The sequence below is a fragment of the Triturus cristatus genome, chromosome 10 (assembly GCF_964204655.1).
Source record: "Triturus cristatus chromosome 10, aTriCri1.1, whole genome shotgun sequence".
NCBI classification, from domain to species: Eukaryota; Metazoa; Chordata; class Amphibia; order Caudata; family Salamandridae; genus Triturus; species Triturus cristatus.
Window position 1 is genome coordinate 93,231,654 of NC_140593.1, and position 16,149 is coordinate 93,247,802.

The following is a 16,149-nucleotide window of genomic DNA, read 5'->3' on the forward strand; positions in this document are numbered from 1 at the left end:
TGTAATCTATGTAGAATGACTCAGTGACATAGGTCAAGACTTTAGAGAAGGTCCACTATGTGGGGATTACCTCCTCAGGGATTTTTGGAGCATCTAGAAGCAAATGCTTAATGTGTAAATCCATATGACCCATAGCATTGGTCGAAACTGATCAATGGAAGACAGTTTGACTGTTTAATAGTTAATTGGTGGTTCCACACCAAGGTTTCTTTGGGAATCTGGTGTCAAATGGTGGATTTGCGTAGACGTTATGCCAGTGACATCGGCCAAATCCTGGCAGATTTAAAGACCGCTTCACAGTTGGTTCAATACTTCGCAGAGGAGGCTTTGGGAAGCCTGTGTGCTCCAGTGACGTTTATAAAGCATCCCGGGTTACTGGGATTTAAAGCTCGCTTTATGAGAAGTCTGGTATGATCTCCGGATTAGTTGTAAAACATCACACCCAAGCCACGCACAAAGCTAGGGCAATGTTGGAGAAACAGTGCACTTTGTTAACCTACAACCATCCCATTGCATTGTGTTGTATTGCAGCCTTTTTAAGGCGCTTCACACCTCTGCGGAGACCTCCAATCCCATTGTCAAACCTAGCATGGATTGTTGAAGGGTCACGCCCTTCGTGGGATCCAGCCTAGATAATAGAAGTTCATTGGACTTACTATAGGGTCTTTTCTGGGTTCAGATCATTCCTAATCGGCAGCAAGACCTCTGAATGGTGCCCCAAAGCGTGTCCCAGCTGCACTTCTTTTAAAGCAACTACATAGGCAGCCAATCGAGACCAGGAGAGTGTTCAGAGCCAGATGCCAGTCCCATCACACAAAATATGTCCGAGAAGCCGTGGTCCACCGGCGATGATGGGGCCTCAGGTACTTTCTTCTAAGAGCCCGCCGCTCCATGCATCAAACGCTCCGTAAGGCTCTGCCTCTTCTCGCAGCAGGTAGGAGGCTGGGCATTTTCTCTTCTAGATCCCTGCAAATGGAAGGCCCTCTCGCTGGTCCTGTGTCTGACAGCTGCGATATTTCAGGGCATTTATATATGTGAAATGTATATGGTCCAAACCTAGCTCGCGGTTCAGAACCTAAAGTGCTGATCCTCCTCTTATGGTGAGAAGGGGTTTAATTGAGTTTTCTGCCACAGGGCAAAGAAAGCCCATGGGGTGTTTATAAACTTTGTAAATATGTGTCAATTCTACACACAGACATTAAGTGTTCACAGTAAGCATGAGTACTTTTTGCTGGTGAGATTAGCAGTGCCTCTGCCTCGGAAATGCATCCAGCTGTTTTTGTCCTGTTAGGTTTGATCCCCAGTTTGGGACAGTTGTCAATGAGCCTGAAGAGCAACAAGATTATGGGTCTTCGTGGTACATGGGAGCAGTTTGAGCAGAAACGCTAGTGGCCTGTTGTTCCATCTCCGGGTATAGCGCTGTCCTCCTATGGCTCTACGTGCTACTATCGCTTCGAGGCAGGATGCTCTGGGAAGCTCAACAAAGAACAAAATGATGGGTGAAATGCTTGGATTAATGGCAGGGACGGTTGCTCACTCAGGCTGCATTCCAGTCCATTGTTTTTTGTCCGCTATTCCACTCTAGACCGAGACCAGCCATATACATTTCCAGTCGTGGCCCCTCGCGAGGTACAGCTCGAGGCCTGTGGCACCGTGAGCACTGGCCCCTCGCGAGGTACAGCTCGAGTCCTGTGGCACCGTTTGCACTGGCCCCTCGCGAGGTACAGCTCGAGTCCTGTGGCACCGTGAGCACTGGCCCCTCGCGAGGTACAGCTCGAGTCCTGTGGCACCGTGAGCACTGGCCCCTCGCGAGGTACAGCTCGAGTCCTGTGGCACCGTGAGCACTGGCCCCTCGGGAGGTACAGCTCGAGTCCTGTGGCACCGTGAGCACTGGCCCCTCACCAGGTACAGCTCGAGTCCTGTGGCACCGTGAGCACTGGCCCCTCGCGAGGTACAGCTCGAGTCCTGTGGCACCGTGAGCACTGGCCCCTCGCGAGGTTCAGCTCGAGGCCTGTGGCACCGTGAGCACTGGACCCTCTTGAGGTACAGCTCGAGTCCTGTGGCACCGTGAGCACTGGACCCTCTTGAGGTACAGCTCGAGTCCTGTGGCACCGTGAGCACTGGACCCTCTTGAGGTACAGCTCGAGTCCTGTGGCACCGTGAGCACTGGTCCCTCTTGAGGTACAGCTCGAGTCCTGTGGCACCGTGAGCACTGGCCCCTAGCGAGGTACAGCTCGAGTCCTGCGGCACCGTGAGCACTGGCCCCTCGCGAGGTACAGCTCGAGGCCTGTGGCACCGTGAGCACTGGCCCCTCGCGAGGTACAGCTTGAGGCCTGTGGCACCGTGAGCACTGGCCCCTCACGAGGTACAGCTCGAGTCCTGTGGCACCGTGAGCACTGGACCCTCTTGAGGTCCAGCTCGAGTTCTGTGGCACCGGGAGCACTGGCCCCTCGCGAGGTACAGCTCGAGTCCTGTGGCACCGGGAGCACTGGCCCCTCGCGAGGTACAGCTCGAGTCCTGTGGCACCGGGAGCACTGGCCCCTCGCGAGGTACAGCTCGAGTCCTGTGGCACCGGGAGCACTGGACCCTCGCGTGGTTCAGCTCGAGTCCTCGCGAGGTACAGCTCGAGTCCTGTGGCACCGTGAGCACTGGCCCCTCGCGAGGTACAGCTCGAGTCCTGTGGCACCGTGAGCACTGGCCCCTCGCGAGGTACAGCTCGAGTCCTGTGGCACCGTGAGTACTGGCCCCTCGCGAGGTACAGCTCGAGTCCTGTGGCACCGTGAGCACTGGCCCCTCGCGAGGTACAGCTCGAGTCCTGTGGCACCGTGAGCACTGGCCCCTCGCGAGGTACAGCTCGAGTCCTGTGGCACCGTGAGCACTGGCCCCTCGCGAGGTACAGCTCGAGTCCTGTGGCACCGTGAGCACTGGCCCCTCGCGAGGTACAGCTCGAGTCCTGTGGCACCGTGAGCACTGGCCCCTCGCGAGGTACAGCTCGAGTCCTGTGGCACCGTGAGCACTGGCCCCTCGCGAGGTACAGCTCGAGTCCTGTGGCACCGGGAGCACTGGCCCCTCGCGAGGTACAGCTCGAGTCCTGTGGCACCTGTGTACAGGATACTCCCAGACCGTGCTGTGACATTCACCGGCTTCTCTCTTGATCTGAAATCAGGGATGAAGCAGATACGATGCAGCCCATGTTCTGCTGGTGGTGCCTTCTGCTGGGGAGGAGAGGGTTGTGCCATATTATTGGAGCAGCGGGCGAGGAGCCGAGTGCAGCCCCTGGTTGTGGCATCTCGGTGATCAGCTGGGACAAGTCAGGGTTGTAAATGGTTTCTGTGTTGAGATTCGGCCTGGGCAGCCTGGTGCTTCCCGAAGGCCCGGTTAGGACGCCAGCCTTCGGATGTGGCCTAGTAGTTGCGCAAAATAACTGCAAAAGGCACTTAAAACTGCCTTTTTAGAATTTTTTTAATAAGCACTGAAAAACCCTTCCTTGTTTCTTTTTAGGATGGAATGCCAAGATTCTGCCAGCTGTGTGCTAAGCTGGGACTGGCACCGACATGAATGATACCTAGGCTTCAATGAAGTGTTAAGGAAGAGCAGTAGAATAAGTCCGCATCGTCACCCAGTGGCCTTCGAGGGACATATGCCCGGTGCCTTGAAGTCACTGACTGGTGTTACCCTTCATGCTATAAAAGAGTACAAAACATTTCCTGTCGGTTGGCTTTTCAGTCTGGTCCTAAACATGGCCGGAACATTAAGGACTGTGGCATTTATTGGGAATGGTCCTCCTACTGCCAGCCTCGGAATCCCGCAACACTTGCATTAATGACTGTGGATGGTGGCATTTGTTGCGTACGCGCCTCGTTCCGCCAGCCTCGGAATCCCGCAACACTGGCATTAAGGGCCGTGGATGGTGGCATTTGTTGGGCACGGGCCTCCTGCCGCCAGCCTCAGAATCCTGCACATTGGTTGGTCTAAGGTTGCATAAGAGAAGTCCGGCCATGGATGTTACTCTCACAGGACCTGGCCCCCTAAGCCGTTTAGTTGAATGGGTTGTGGTACGTGGTGCTGGGTGAGATCTGCGAGAAAACAGCATTTGTTTGGTGTAAATGTTCTAATCAAAAGCGGAAAATAATATCCTAACAAAGGGTGGCAGCACTATTTATTGAGGATTTTCACGTCCCTCATAGCGTTAGCTACTCTGAAGAGCTGGACAGGTCCCGGTGAAAGTCCAGTCATGTGGAGTCGCAGACGTCAAATTGCCTGTGGGGCACGACCCCTGGACCAGCTGGTTCCTGGGGTCTCATGGTAATCCACGATTACTGGGCTTCCGCTGTAATAATTGGATTTGTTTCGCACTAGTGTCCTGGGGTCTGAGCACTAGTGTCCTGGGGTCTGAGCTCTCGTGTCCTGGGGTCTGAGCTCTGAGCTCTCGTGCCCTGGGGTCTGAGCTCTCGTGTCCTGGGGTCTGAGCTCTCGTGTCCTGGGGTCTGAGCTCTCGTGTCCTGGGGTCTGAGCTCTCGTGTCCTGGGGTCTGAGCTCTCGTGTCCTGGGGTCTGAGCTCTCGTGTCCTGGGGTCTGAGCTCTCGTGTCCTGGGGTCTGAGCTCTCGTGCCCTGGGGTCTGAGCTCTCGTGCCCTGGGGTCTGAGCACTCGTGTCCTGGGGTCTGAGCACTCGTGTCCTGGGGTCTGAGCACTCGTGTCCTGGGGTCTGAGCACTCGTGTCCTGGGGTCTGAGCACTCGTGTCCTGGGGTCTGAGCTCTCGTGTCCTGGGGTCTGAGCTCTCGTGTCCTGGGGTCTGAGCTCTCGTGCCCTGGGGTCTGAGCTCTCGTGCCCTGGAGTCTGAGCACTCGTGTCCTGGGGTCTGAGCACTCGTGTCCTGGGGTCTGAGCACTCGTGTCCTGGGGTCTGAGCTCTCGTGTCCAGGGGTCTGAGCTCTCGTGTCCAGGGGTCTGAGCTCTCGTGTCCTGGGGTCTGAGCACTCGTGTCCTGGGGTCTGAGCACTCGTGTCCTGGGGTCTGAGCACTCGTGTCCTGGGGTCTGAGCACTCGTGTCCTGGGGTCTGAGCACTCGTGTCCTGGGGTCTGAGCACTCGTGTCCTGGGGTCTGAGCACTCGTGTCCTGTTTTTCTGAGCCCTCGTGTCCTGTTTTTCTGAGCCCTCGTGTCCTGTTTTTCTGAGCCCTCGTGTCCTGTTTTTCTGAGCCCTCGTGTCAAGGGGTCTGAGCACTAGTGTCAAGGGGTCTGAGCACTAGTATCCTCTAGTGTTCTGGGGTCAGAGAACTGTTAGACTCCTATTGTATACCCCAGCCCTCCTCTAAGCCCTGGACTCTCTAGGGTAACGAGGCAGAGCAGCCCATGGCCTACCCCAGGATGGATGTAGGCTTCTACACTCAGTGCAGGGTGAGGTGTCCATGCCCCCTTATAACTGATTGTCCTGTAAAAGAAAACACAACACCCGTGATCAGAGACGGCTAACATGCGTGTAATGCAGAAGTCCCCAGCAAACATACACAACAAGCCAGGCAGTCGCCTTGTCACTGGACCAGAGCTTCACCCACCATCAGTTGGAGCATATAATGCTAAAATCCATACATTCTGGAGCTGCGTGTATACCCCTTTTCATAATACAAGTGAGTGGAAGTGGGAGCAGGTGATAGAAATGAAGCTTGAGGTAGTCACCAACAAGGAGATGTGAAGATCTGCTTCGTGAAAGAATGTGAGAAGATCTTGGAAAAGTAACGCTTCCAACACTGTCCCGAGCCGGCTCTACGATGATCTGAAATCCGCGCTTTGTTCTGCAAACTTCAGAGCGAGGCTGCGCTTTGCTAGGATGGTTCAGCAGAAATATGCGGTGTGCATCAGGGCATAACATAAATGGGAATTCATTTAAAATGTGTATAAGTGCGCAAGGATATTATGGATTTAGTGAGCTATAAAAATTAAATCGCAGTTGATTAAGGCAGTCTAATATAGGACTTTAAGGCATACATGGACATTTGCCGGTGTCCGTTGTTGAGGGTAGTGCCCGATTCTGCTGCCCGCGCACCGGATCACCCATGGGGAACTGATCTGGACCAGGCAGGAGGTGCATCAGCCTCCGGCATGGCACCAGACTCCTCCGAGGTGGGCACTCCAGCAGGAAGGGGCTGGTACCCGTCTCATGGAGGTCACGTGCTACCTCGGAGGCAGAAGTGGCGACCTCCCTCCGCCGCAGGAACAGCTGTATTCGTGGGAGGAGAGGAGAGGGAGGCTGGACTTCAAACGAGGGGTGTCAGTAGTCATCTGCCCCCAAAAGGCACTGTTCATGGCCTGTCCCAGCGCTTAGAATTATGCGGACACTCTAACTTTTAGCACGGTTCGGGTAGAAAGTTCAGTGGCCACTCACTAAAAGAGGGTGCACTTTATTCCCTGGACTTTGGAGCCCAGCTGTGGGGCCTCATGGCCAGGTGATGGGAGAGCTCTCAGTTGGCTTGTTATTGTCGAGCTCACAGAAACAAAGAAGGCCTCACCCGAGAGACACAGGAGAGCCATGCGTGGGATTGATTACCCCCCCCCCCCCCCCCCGCCGCCCCCTACCACATTCCTCACTCACATCTTCAGTTCTGCAGTCTAGTTCAAGGCAGCCCGAAATAACTCACTTTGTCGGAGTTTCCTGAGGAACCGCTAGCTTGCTTCTGCGAGGAAGGTCGGGCTCAAAGCATTCCCCGGCTTTGGCCTTCAACACACTGTAATGTCTCTGTCCGCCCAAAAAGAGCGCTCTCGAAGACCATGAGCACTCGCAGACAGCCATGTTGTGTCATGTTTGGGGCCCATTGGTGGGACAGTCAGTGCTTTGAGAGTGTTAACACCGACGGCCTGGACAGTGTCAAGTGCTGTCAATGTTACTGCACGTGAAAAATGGGAATAAACATCTGCTCGCAGGACAGACAGAACAATACTAATATATGTAACCACGCTTTTCGTAGCACAAAACATCATCCCCTGCATTGAGAGATTTCAGTTCAGAAGGGAAGTGAAGGGGCGACCATGATTGTTGAACCTCTCTGAGCAATGCCAGCAGCTCTGCCTGGTGTGAATGGTCACCTGTTGCGTCACGAGATGCTGCTTTCCTTTCCCATCAGCAGGGGCGGCTCTAGGCTCATGGTGGCCCTGTGCAGGGAGCGTAGGTAGGGGGCCCCGGAAGAGGGGGTCCGGGCGGGGCGGAGCTCAGGAAGGTGTTTTAATAAAACATCCAGAAAAGGCGTTAGATGACCAGTACCTGCGGCTGCTCCTACCCTTCCGAATTCGTCTCAGAACGATAACATTTAGGAGGAGGAGGAGGGCATTGTGACACACGACGTGAGGGTCTGGCACAGACGGCTGCAGGGCCATGACAGGACCTGTGTCCTCCTGGATACGTGGGCAGCGATGTAGTAAATAAGGGTTTGTTTTCACCCAGGCACACCAGGAAAACTGCAAAAGAAATTAATTTCCGCAACCTCAGCACGTGACGCACTACTCATGTTTACCAAAAACCTATCATGCTTCCCTTTCTTCCCTTTTTCACCTAAAATGTTTTTTTTCTTTGTATTAAAAAAATTGTAAGACTCACTGAGACACACCTTCCTACCACAGTTTGGCAACGTGTGACAGCTAGATGGCACCGCACGCGTCGTAACGTTCCAAGTCCGACCACCAGAAAGAATGCAGACTGATGACACGCGCCATGCCACACGCGGGAAGCAGTTTGAGGAGGTTGAGTTTGCGCAGATCACTCTATCCCCACAGAGACAGAAACACTAATAGGCAGCGTTACTGACCCAAAAAGAAAGGCAAAATGACAGACCGCACGGACACATCCAGAAAAATACAGGGAGTAAAGGACACACATGCTTGTTGCCCGCTTCATCCGCCTGGAAGGCAGATGTCTCACCTGCATCCAGTCACCGCTGTCCCGAGTGGACAGACAGACGGACGTGGTCCGGTATGCGGCCCTCAGGCCGATAAGAGCTTGTGACAGGGCTCGGCCGGACGCGGAGGCTTTCAGATCTCGCGGACGCCACCAGCTCAGCAGTAAAAGGCTTCGTCCCGAGCCGCGGACGTACAATAGAAGACCAGACAGACAGAGCAAGATGGCGGCGTACGCGCGACTGTTGCGGGGGAGGCGCGAATCAGGAACACAGGTGCGGGAAGGGGGGGGGTGACGGTCAGGGTGTTTGCAAGTTAGTGGAAGCTGGAGGCCGCCAAATCCCTGCCAGGGGCCGCCACGAATATGTATTGTATCCAGTGGTCGAAGTTGGGAAAAAAAAGTAGGGGAACTGTGGGCGGAGAATCAGAGGGCGGGAATAACCGGAGGATTGGATCAGTGGGCGGAGTTAGAGGTGTGGCCAGGATTGGCAAAACATCCCAATCTTTAGTATTTGTTTGGCATTTCACTGACCATTTACAGTTTACTACGTTATGTAATTCAACCAATCGATACACATGATTATTTAACGATTAATATGAGTTATTGACATTAAACTAAATTCACAAAGTGGGATATGTTTCTAATCACAGAATGTCCCAAATATGCTTAAAAGTGGAAGAACAAGCCATTTGTTTCTGAGCCATGGATTTTCTGTTGTCAGCAATATACACAGACAATCAATTTTACGTGTGTAAATCACTGTATGGGAAATGTTACATAAGACAAAGGACTACAAGGTGTAGGAGTCACATGACAACCATATTAGTAGGCAGTATAGTTTAATAGTGATTGATCTGGAGAAACACTAACTCAGAATTTAAAACGTAATACCATGATTGGAGGTTCCCTTTAAAAATCATTATTGATTTCTATTCAAATGAACACTTTTTGCAACATTAGGATAATCAAAGGCTTAGGGAAAAAAACATAAAGCTCTAGTTTATACCTTGCAGTTTGTATGCAGCTGTAAGATGAAAGCTAATAGCTCACTGTTCTTTGTTAGGATTTTAACTTATAACTGCAAGTAGCAAAAGGATCTTACTGTCAAAAGCAGTAACCCACTAACCTATTTACAATATGTGCACTTTTTGATGGGCATGGTACATGTTCTTAGCAGCAGGCACATTAACCCTCTGCGCTATCTTTCCATGAGTCAAAACTTCCACTAGACAAAACTCAGATCTCGCTCTAGTAAGACGTTTATTCACCGGAGTTATCATGACATTTTTATTATTGCCGAAAATTGCTGTAGGCCAGGAAGGAGGCAGCAAGTGCTTTTAAAACCATAATATACAATGCCCCCACTCAAAGTCAGCACCCGTTGCGGTCACACCGGTCGCATCACCCTAGGGCCAGCTCTTCTCAGGGGTCCTGTGACCTCACTGTTGCTCTAGGGTCTGCTACTTCTTAGGCCTGCCAGCAAGACTGGAGGTGAACCTCAGTATGGATTGTGGTGGGCAAGCCTTCAAGGTGAACCCACACGCCACTGCTAGGGTCCACCTGCTGGTGTTAAGACACTAGGGCTTTTGCGGATTTGCAGGGTCTTCTAAGGTCTAGCGTGGGAATGTGCTCCCTCAGGAGAGTGGTCTGGGGGACTGCTCATGAAGGCTGAACCTGGTTCCTCAGTTCTAAATTCGGCAGCTCTGCCCCCAGTGCCACATCCGCTCCCTCACTGAACACCATACTGCCCCACTGAGAGAAATTCACATTGCCTTCAACTACAATCCAATTTGACCTGCTATAAACAACTGGATGCGACTCAATTCAAATTAAGCACTGGCAAGAGCAATATGCTCCCTAAAGGAAAAAGTAACAACATCCTGGAAAAAGCAAACACTCATTGGGAATGAAAGATTAAATAAAGCTTGTGAAATGTAAGCAGGAACAACATGGTGAACTTAACGCTTTTACACTCACTAATCAGAAATCAGTGAGTGCTTCTGCCTGAAAACTACAGGGCCCAGAAAGGACCCATTTCAATGTCCACTGCTTATATGCTTACAAAACGTAAGCAGTATGGTTTAAAAAGACCACATTCGTGAACACAAAGCCGCCGTACACATTTTGTTTTCCAATCCATCCATCAACCAGGTATCGCAGTAGCTCCAGGTTTGGCGCACTTCCCCACCGGGGGAAAACAGCGCTTCACTGGCAAACTGAGTAAAGTGACGCTAATGTTTTTGGGGTTTGAATAAAACCGATCTGAGCACTTTAAGAACATTCCGTCTTGCTTTATTTATTTATTGTTCATATTTTGAACCTTTTATTTCCGTGGCTGTACTGAATAGAAAAATGTCAAAATGGCATTTCCAGCAAAAGTGTTTTTCTTTTTGCATCCATTTCACAGGGGAACAAATGAACGAAAGGAAGAAAGAGAGGGTGAGAACCATTTCTTGAGTCACGGTTTTCGGTAAGTGAGGAGGAGTTAGACAGACAGAGAGGGAATAGGAGTAAGAAAGAGGGTGGGTGGGGGGGCAGCTGCCAGTGGCAGAGCAGAAGCGGACACCTTCCTTGTCTTGTCTGGGCAGGAAGCAAGAGACGGAGACCTTTTCCTTCTCTGCTCCCCGCCCGTCCCCAAACAGCCACTAATGCCAGCCTTCTCTGCAGTGCTTGGATATTTCTTACGTCCAGGGACGCATGTTCCAAATAAAAAGTAGGGGCACGGAATCTATAGAATTAAAGAAGTAGGGGCACGCCGTGCCCTGCCGTTCCCGCCCACTTCGACCACTGATTGTATCCGATTCCTCGTGGCGGCCCCTGATGTTTGGCGGCCCTGTGCAGGTGCACAGCTTGCACATGCCTAAGGCCGCCCCTGCCATCAGCCCTCACTCGGCGCGACCACGGATTATTGAATCAACAAAATCTATGGGCTAGAATATCGAGGTCAGAAAATTAAATATTGTCATGCAAGTCCAGATTTTCCAAACTCCACATACATCTACCTATGTGGTACATATAGCTTCAAGTTGCATAGATGTGGCGTTAGGAATAGCAAATCTATATCGTCCTATATGCACGCAGGCCTGGTTCTAGCGGGTGGGCCAGGCCCACCCAAACATGAGCCTGGCCCACCCAAACTTGGCCCTCGCAGTGAGTGCTTGAGGGCAGGGGCGCAACACCATTTGGCTCAAAGTGCTTCAACCCCCAGTTGTGTGTGCAGCCCAGGCTGAGACAGCTTCCTGGCGCGCGCACACACAGCTGCACCTGAGTACCTCACAGGTCTTTAAAAAACATTTACATGTTAATGAGGCTTTGTTCATTTTTTTACCCCTTCATCTCCACATGGCGAAAGGGACAAATCCTTTCTTTGACAAAGGTAACCTTTGCCTACTGTCCTGCTGCGTGGATATTTCTTTTCCTATGCAGCAAAGGAGAAAATAAGTTTGTTTATTCCTATTCACCTTTCCTGACCCCTGCAGCAGCTTATCACATCAGACTGTGGCACAAAGTTTGACTAATGGAGTCGGTAAGAGAATGTGTTACTATTTGTTTTTCGGTTTAAAATGTGCACAGGCCCAGCAGGACACATAGTTCGTGTGTACTTCATTTAAACAGTTTTTATCATTATCATGGCCGATGCAGGACAACAATAAGACAATACAAAATGCCCCGATAACTCTGGTGATTAATGATCCTGCTGGAGAGCAATCATTTGTCTGTTAGTAGTTTTTAAATGCAGATGAACTGCAGTTTATGTGGAAGCTCAGTGGGTTACTGCCTTTGTCACAGAGATCCTTGTGCTACTTGCAGTTCAGAAGTTACAATCCTAACATAGGACAGTGACCAATGAACTGTCATCAAAGAGCTACAGACAAACATGAATGGTATAGTTAGAACTTCGCTTTCATTTTTTGTGATATAGTTAGAACTTCCTCAGTCTTTCATTAGTCTAATGTTGCTAAAATGAGTATGTTTGGGCGGATATACATTTTTATCAGTAAAGCTGACCCCCATGGAATACTCTTTAAATCCAAGGTTGTGTTTCCCCATACCAAACCCTCTTAAAATATACTGCCAACCAGTATGGATGGCATGTGATTCATACACCTTGTAATCCTCATTGGTTTATGTGACATTCCCTGTAGACTGATTTATATACTTGTATGATTCATTGTCTCTGTATAATGTGTGCTTGGTCTAAAGTACTGACACACACTACTCTAATATGAGTTGCGCTATACAACAAATGAAAAGCATATGAGAGAGGGACTACTTAAAGATGAGGGGCACTGTTGGTGGGTGGCAGTGAGGGAATCCGAGAAAGAGGTCATGGGGTGGAGGGGGAGCCAGGGAGAGACGAGGGGCACTGGTGGAGGGTGGTAGTGAGGGAGTCTGAGGAGGAGGTCACGAGGGGGAGGGGCTACAGAGAGATTAGGGGCACTGGTGGAGGGTGGCAGTGAGGGAATCCGAGGAGGAGGTCACGAGGGAGAGGGGCTATGGGGAGATGAGGGGCACTTGTGGCATGTGGCAGTGAGGGAATCCGAGGAAGAGGTCAATAGTGGGGGCCATGGAGGGATGAGGGGCACTGTTGGAAGGTGGTAGTAAAGGTATTTACGGAGAAAGAGGTTATTGGTGTGGCGCCAAAAAAGACTTTCGCATCCGCTCTAAACCCGGCCCTGTCATAGCCTTTCTGTTTTTGTTTATTTAATTAGCAGTCGGGTAATAAGGGCTACTGTGGAACATATTTTAAAGTGCGTGCTAATTATATTTACTGCTATATTCAATGTTTTAAGTTTGAAGGTGATTTTACTAATGTTTTTACCTGGAAAAATTAAAGTGGAGCCCGATGGTGCCTGATATGGGGCTGGGGCCCAAGGTCAGCTGTGAGATAAGGTGCACTGGAGAGGAGTAGTGAATAATCAAGCCTGTAAGGGTGTGCGTTGCAGAGTCCAGGATCAGGTGGAGGTAGTAATGAAGAGGGATTCTCCCTGAAGGCTCGTACAGAGGGAGCCTGTAAGGGAGCGCGTTGCAGAGTCCGGGGTCAGGCGGAGGTAGTAATGAAGAGGGATTCTCCCTGAAGGCTCGTACAGAGGGAGCCTGTAAGGGAGCGCGTTGCAGAGTCCGGGGTCAGGTGGAGGTAGTAATGAAGAGGGATTCTCCCTGAAGGCTCGCACGGAGGGAGCCCGAGAAGTGTCAGTTGCCTGATACTCCCACCTCAGAAACCTCCTTTTCCCATCAAAGGAACATACTTAGAAAAAACACTTTTTGAGAGTGATAATATTTAGAAAGAGATTTGGAAAAGAGTGCGTTTTACTGAGCCTTGTAAGACTAAGGAGAGATAAAGGAGGGCCCTGAAGCAGGCCTGCCTAGACATATATGCGACAAATGAAGCCCGTAGTGGCCCACCCAAATGCACCCTTGGCCCACCCAAATAAAATTCCTGGAGCAGGGTCTGTATGCACGTACCTTTTGATATTTTGTCTCTCGTATATTCTGTCCTCTATTAGTATGCTACGATATTGTTGGTGTCGATATTCAGTAGTACCTCACATCACACCAGACATTCATCAGACAGCTACACGTTTATTGAGTTCTGGTTGTAGCACGCTGCCGTTTTTTGCTTCTGGTCTTCTAGCTGCTGCTGCTGCCTCAGTGCAGTTTGCAGAATGTTTGCCCAGATCTGGCCACTGCGGACCCGAGTGTCACAGGTGCAGACGAGCACACTGCATCCTTGACCGGACAGGCAGACACATGCTCATCTAAGCACCACCAATAACCTCACTGAAGATGCATGTGTATAACTTGAACCAGGCAAAAGTGTCCAGTGCCCTGCCACTGCAGAGGCAGCTGACTCCCTGGTCCGTCCCACCTCAGTGATCACACACCCCTTGCCCACCCCCGGCTCATGCGTCCCTGGTCCTACCACCTCCCCTGGCAGCCCACATCTTCCCTATCCTATGCCTCTGATCTGTCTACACTGCCCTGATCTGTCCCTGGTTCGCTCACATCTCCCCGGTCTGCCTGTATCTCCCTGATCACATGCCCCTGGTCATCCCATACCTCCCTGACTTGCCTACACCTCCCTGATCGCACGCCCCCGGCGCGCTCCCACCTCCCTGATCACAAGCCCCCAACCTGCTCCCGCCTCCCTGATCACAAGCCCCCAACCTGCTCCCGCCTCCCTGATCACCTGCCCCCGGCCTGCTCCCACCTCCCTGATCACCTGCCCCCGGCCTGCTCCCACCTCCCTGATCACAAGCCCCCGGCATGCTCCCACCTCCCTGATCACAAGCCCCCTGCATGCTCCCACCTCCCTGATCACATGCCCCTGGCCTGCTCCCACCTCCCTGATCACAAGCCCCCGGCCTGCTCCCACCTCCCTGATCACAAGCCCCCGGCCTGCACCCACCTCCCTGATCACAAGCCCCCGGCCTGCACCCACCTCCCTGATCACAAGCCCCCGGCCTGCACCCACCTCCCTGATCACAAGCCCCCGGCCTGCACCCACCTCCCTGATCACAAGCCCCCGGCGCGCTCCCACCTCCTTGACCACCTGCCCCTGGCCTGCACCCACCTCCCTGACCACCTGCCCCCGGCCTGCACCCACCTCCCTGATCACAAGCCCCCAGCCTGCTCCCACCTCCCTGATCACAAGCCCCCGGCATGCTTCCACCTCCCTGATCACAAGCCCCCGGCCTGCTCCCACCTCCCTGATCACAAGCCCCCGGCCTGCTCCCACCTCCCTGATCACAAGCCCCCAGCCTGCTCCCACCTCCCTGATCACATGACCCCGGCGCGCTCCCACCTCCCTGACCACCTGCCCCCGGCCTGCTCCCACGTCCCTGACCACCTGCCTCCGGCCTGCTCCCACCTCCCTGATCACAAGCCCCCAGCCTGCTCCCACCACTCTGATCACAAGCCCCCAGCCTGCTCCCACCTCCCTGATCACATGACCCCGGCTCGCTCCCACCTCCCTGATCACCTGCCCCTGGCCTGCTCCCACCTCCCTGATCACATGCCCCCAGCCTGCACCCACCTCCCTGATCACAAGCTCCCAGCCTGCTCCCACCTCCCTGATCACAAGCCCCTGGCCTGCTCCCACCTCCCTGATCACATGCCCCTGGCCTGCTCCCACCTCCCTGATCACATGCCCCTGGCCTGCTCTCACCTCCCTGATCACATGCCCCCGGCCTGCACCCACCTCCCTAATCACAAGCCCCACAGCCTGCTCCCATCTCCCTGATCACCTGCCCCTGGCCTGCTCCCACCTCCCTGATCACCTGCCCCTGGCCTGCTCCCACCTCCCTGATCACCTGCCCCCGGCCTGCACCCACCTCCCTGATGACAAGCCCCCAGCCTGCTCCCACCTCCCTGATGACAAGCCCCCGGCATGCTCCCACCTCCCTGATCACCTGCCCCTGGCCTGCTCCCACTTCCCTGATCACATGCCCCCGGCCTGCTCCCACCTCCCTGATCACATGCCCCCGGCCTGCTCCCACCTCCCTGATCACCTGCCCCCGGCGCGCTCCCACCTCCCTGATCACCTGCCCCTGGCCTGCTCCCACCTCCTTGATCACATGCCCCCGGCCTGCACCCACCTCCCTGATCACAAGCCCCCAGTCTGCACCCACCTCCCTGATCACAAGCCCCCAGCCTGCTCCCACCTCCCTGATCACATGCCCACGGCCTGCTCCCACCTCCCTGATCACCTGCCCCTGGCCTGCTCCCACCTCCCTGATCACCTGCCCCTGGCCTGCTCACAACTCCCTGATCACCTGCCCCTGGCCTGCTCCCACCTCCCTGATCACATGCCCCCGGCCTGCTCCCCCCTCCCTGATCACATGCCCCCGGCCTGCTCCCCCCTCCCTGATCACATGCCCCCGGCCTGCTCCCCCCTCCCTGATCACATGCCCCCGGCCTGCTCCCCCCTCCCTGATCACAGGCCCCCGGCCTGCTCCCCCCTCCCTGATCACAGGCCCCCGGCCTGCTCCCACCTCCCTGATCACAGGCCCCCGGCCTGCTCCCACCTCCCTGATCACAGGCCCCCGGCCTGCTCCCACCTCCCTGATCACATGCCCCCGGCCTGCTCCCACCTCCCTGATCACATGCCCCCGGCCTGCTTCCACCTCCCTGATCACATGCCCCCGGCCTGCTCCCACCTCCCTGATCACAGGCCCCCGGCCTGCTCCCACCTCCCTGATCACATGCCCCCGGCCTGCTCCCACCTTCCTAAACCGCACAAACCCCTGGCCCGCTCCCACCT

General features: G+C 53.7%; 1 protein-coding gene and 1 long non-coding RNA gene across 3 annotated transcripts in view; one reads left to right on the forward strand and one right to left on the reverse strand.

The window, feature by feature from the left end:
* LOC146788938 (uncharacterized) overlaps positions 1-16,149 on the reverse strand; it is a 186,044-nt gene that overhangs the window by 141,411 nt on the left and 28,484 nt on the right. The gene's annotated exons all lie outside the window — the stretch shown is intronic.
* The window catches only part of UBE2E1 (ubiquitin conjugating enzyme E2 E1), a 461,740-nt gene that overhangs the window by 34,110 nt on the left and 411,481 nt on the right, over positions 1-16,149 (forward strand). The window lies entirely within an intron of this gene.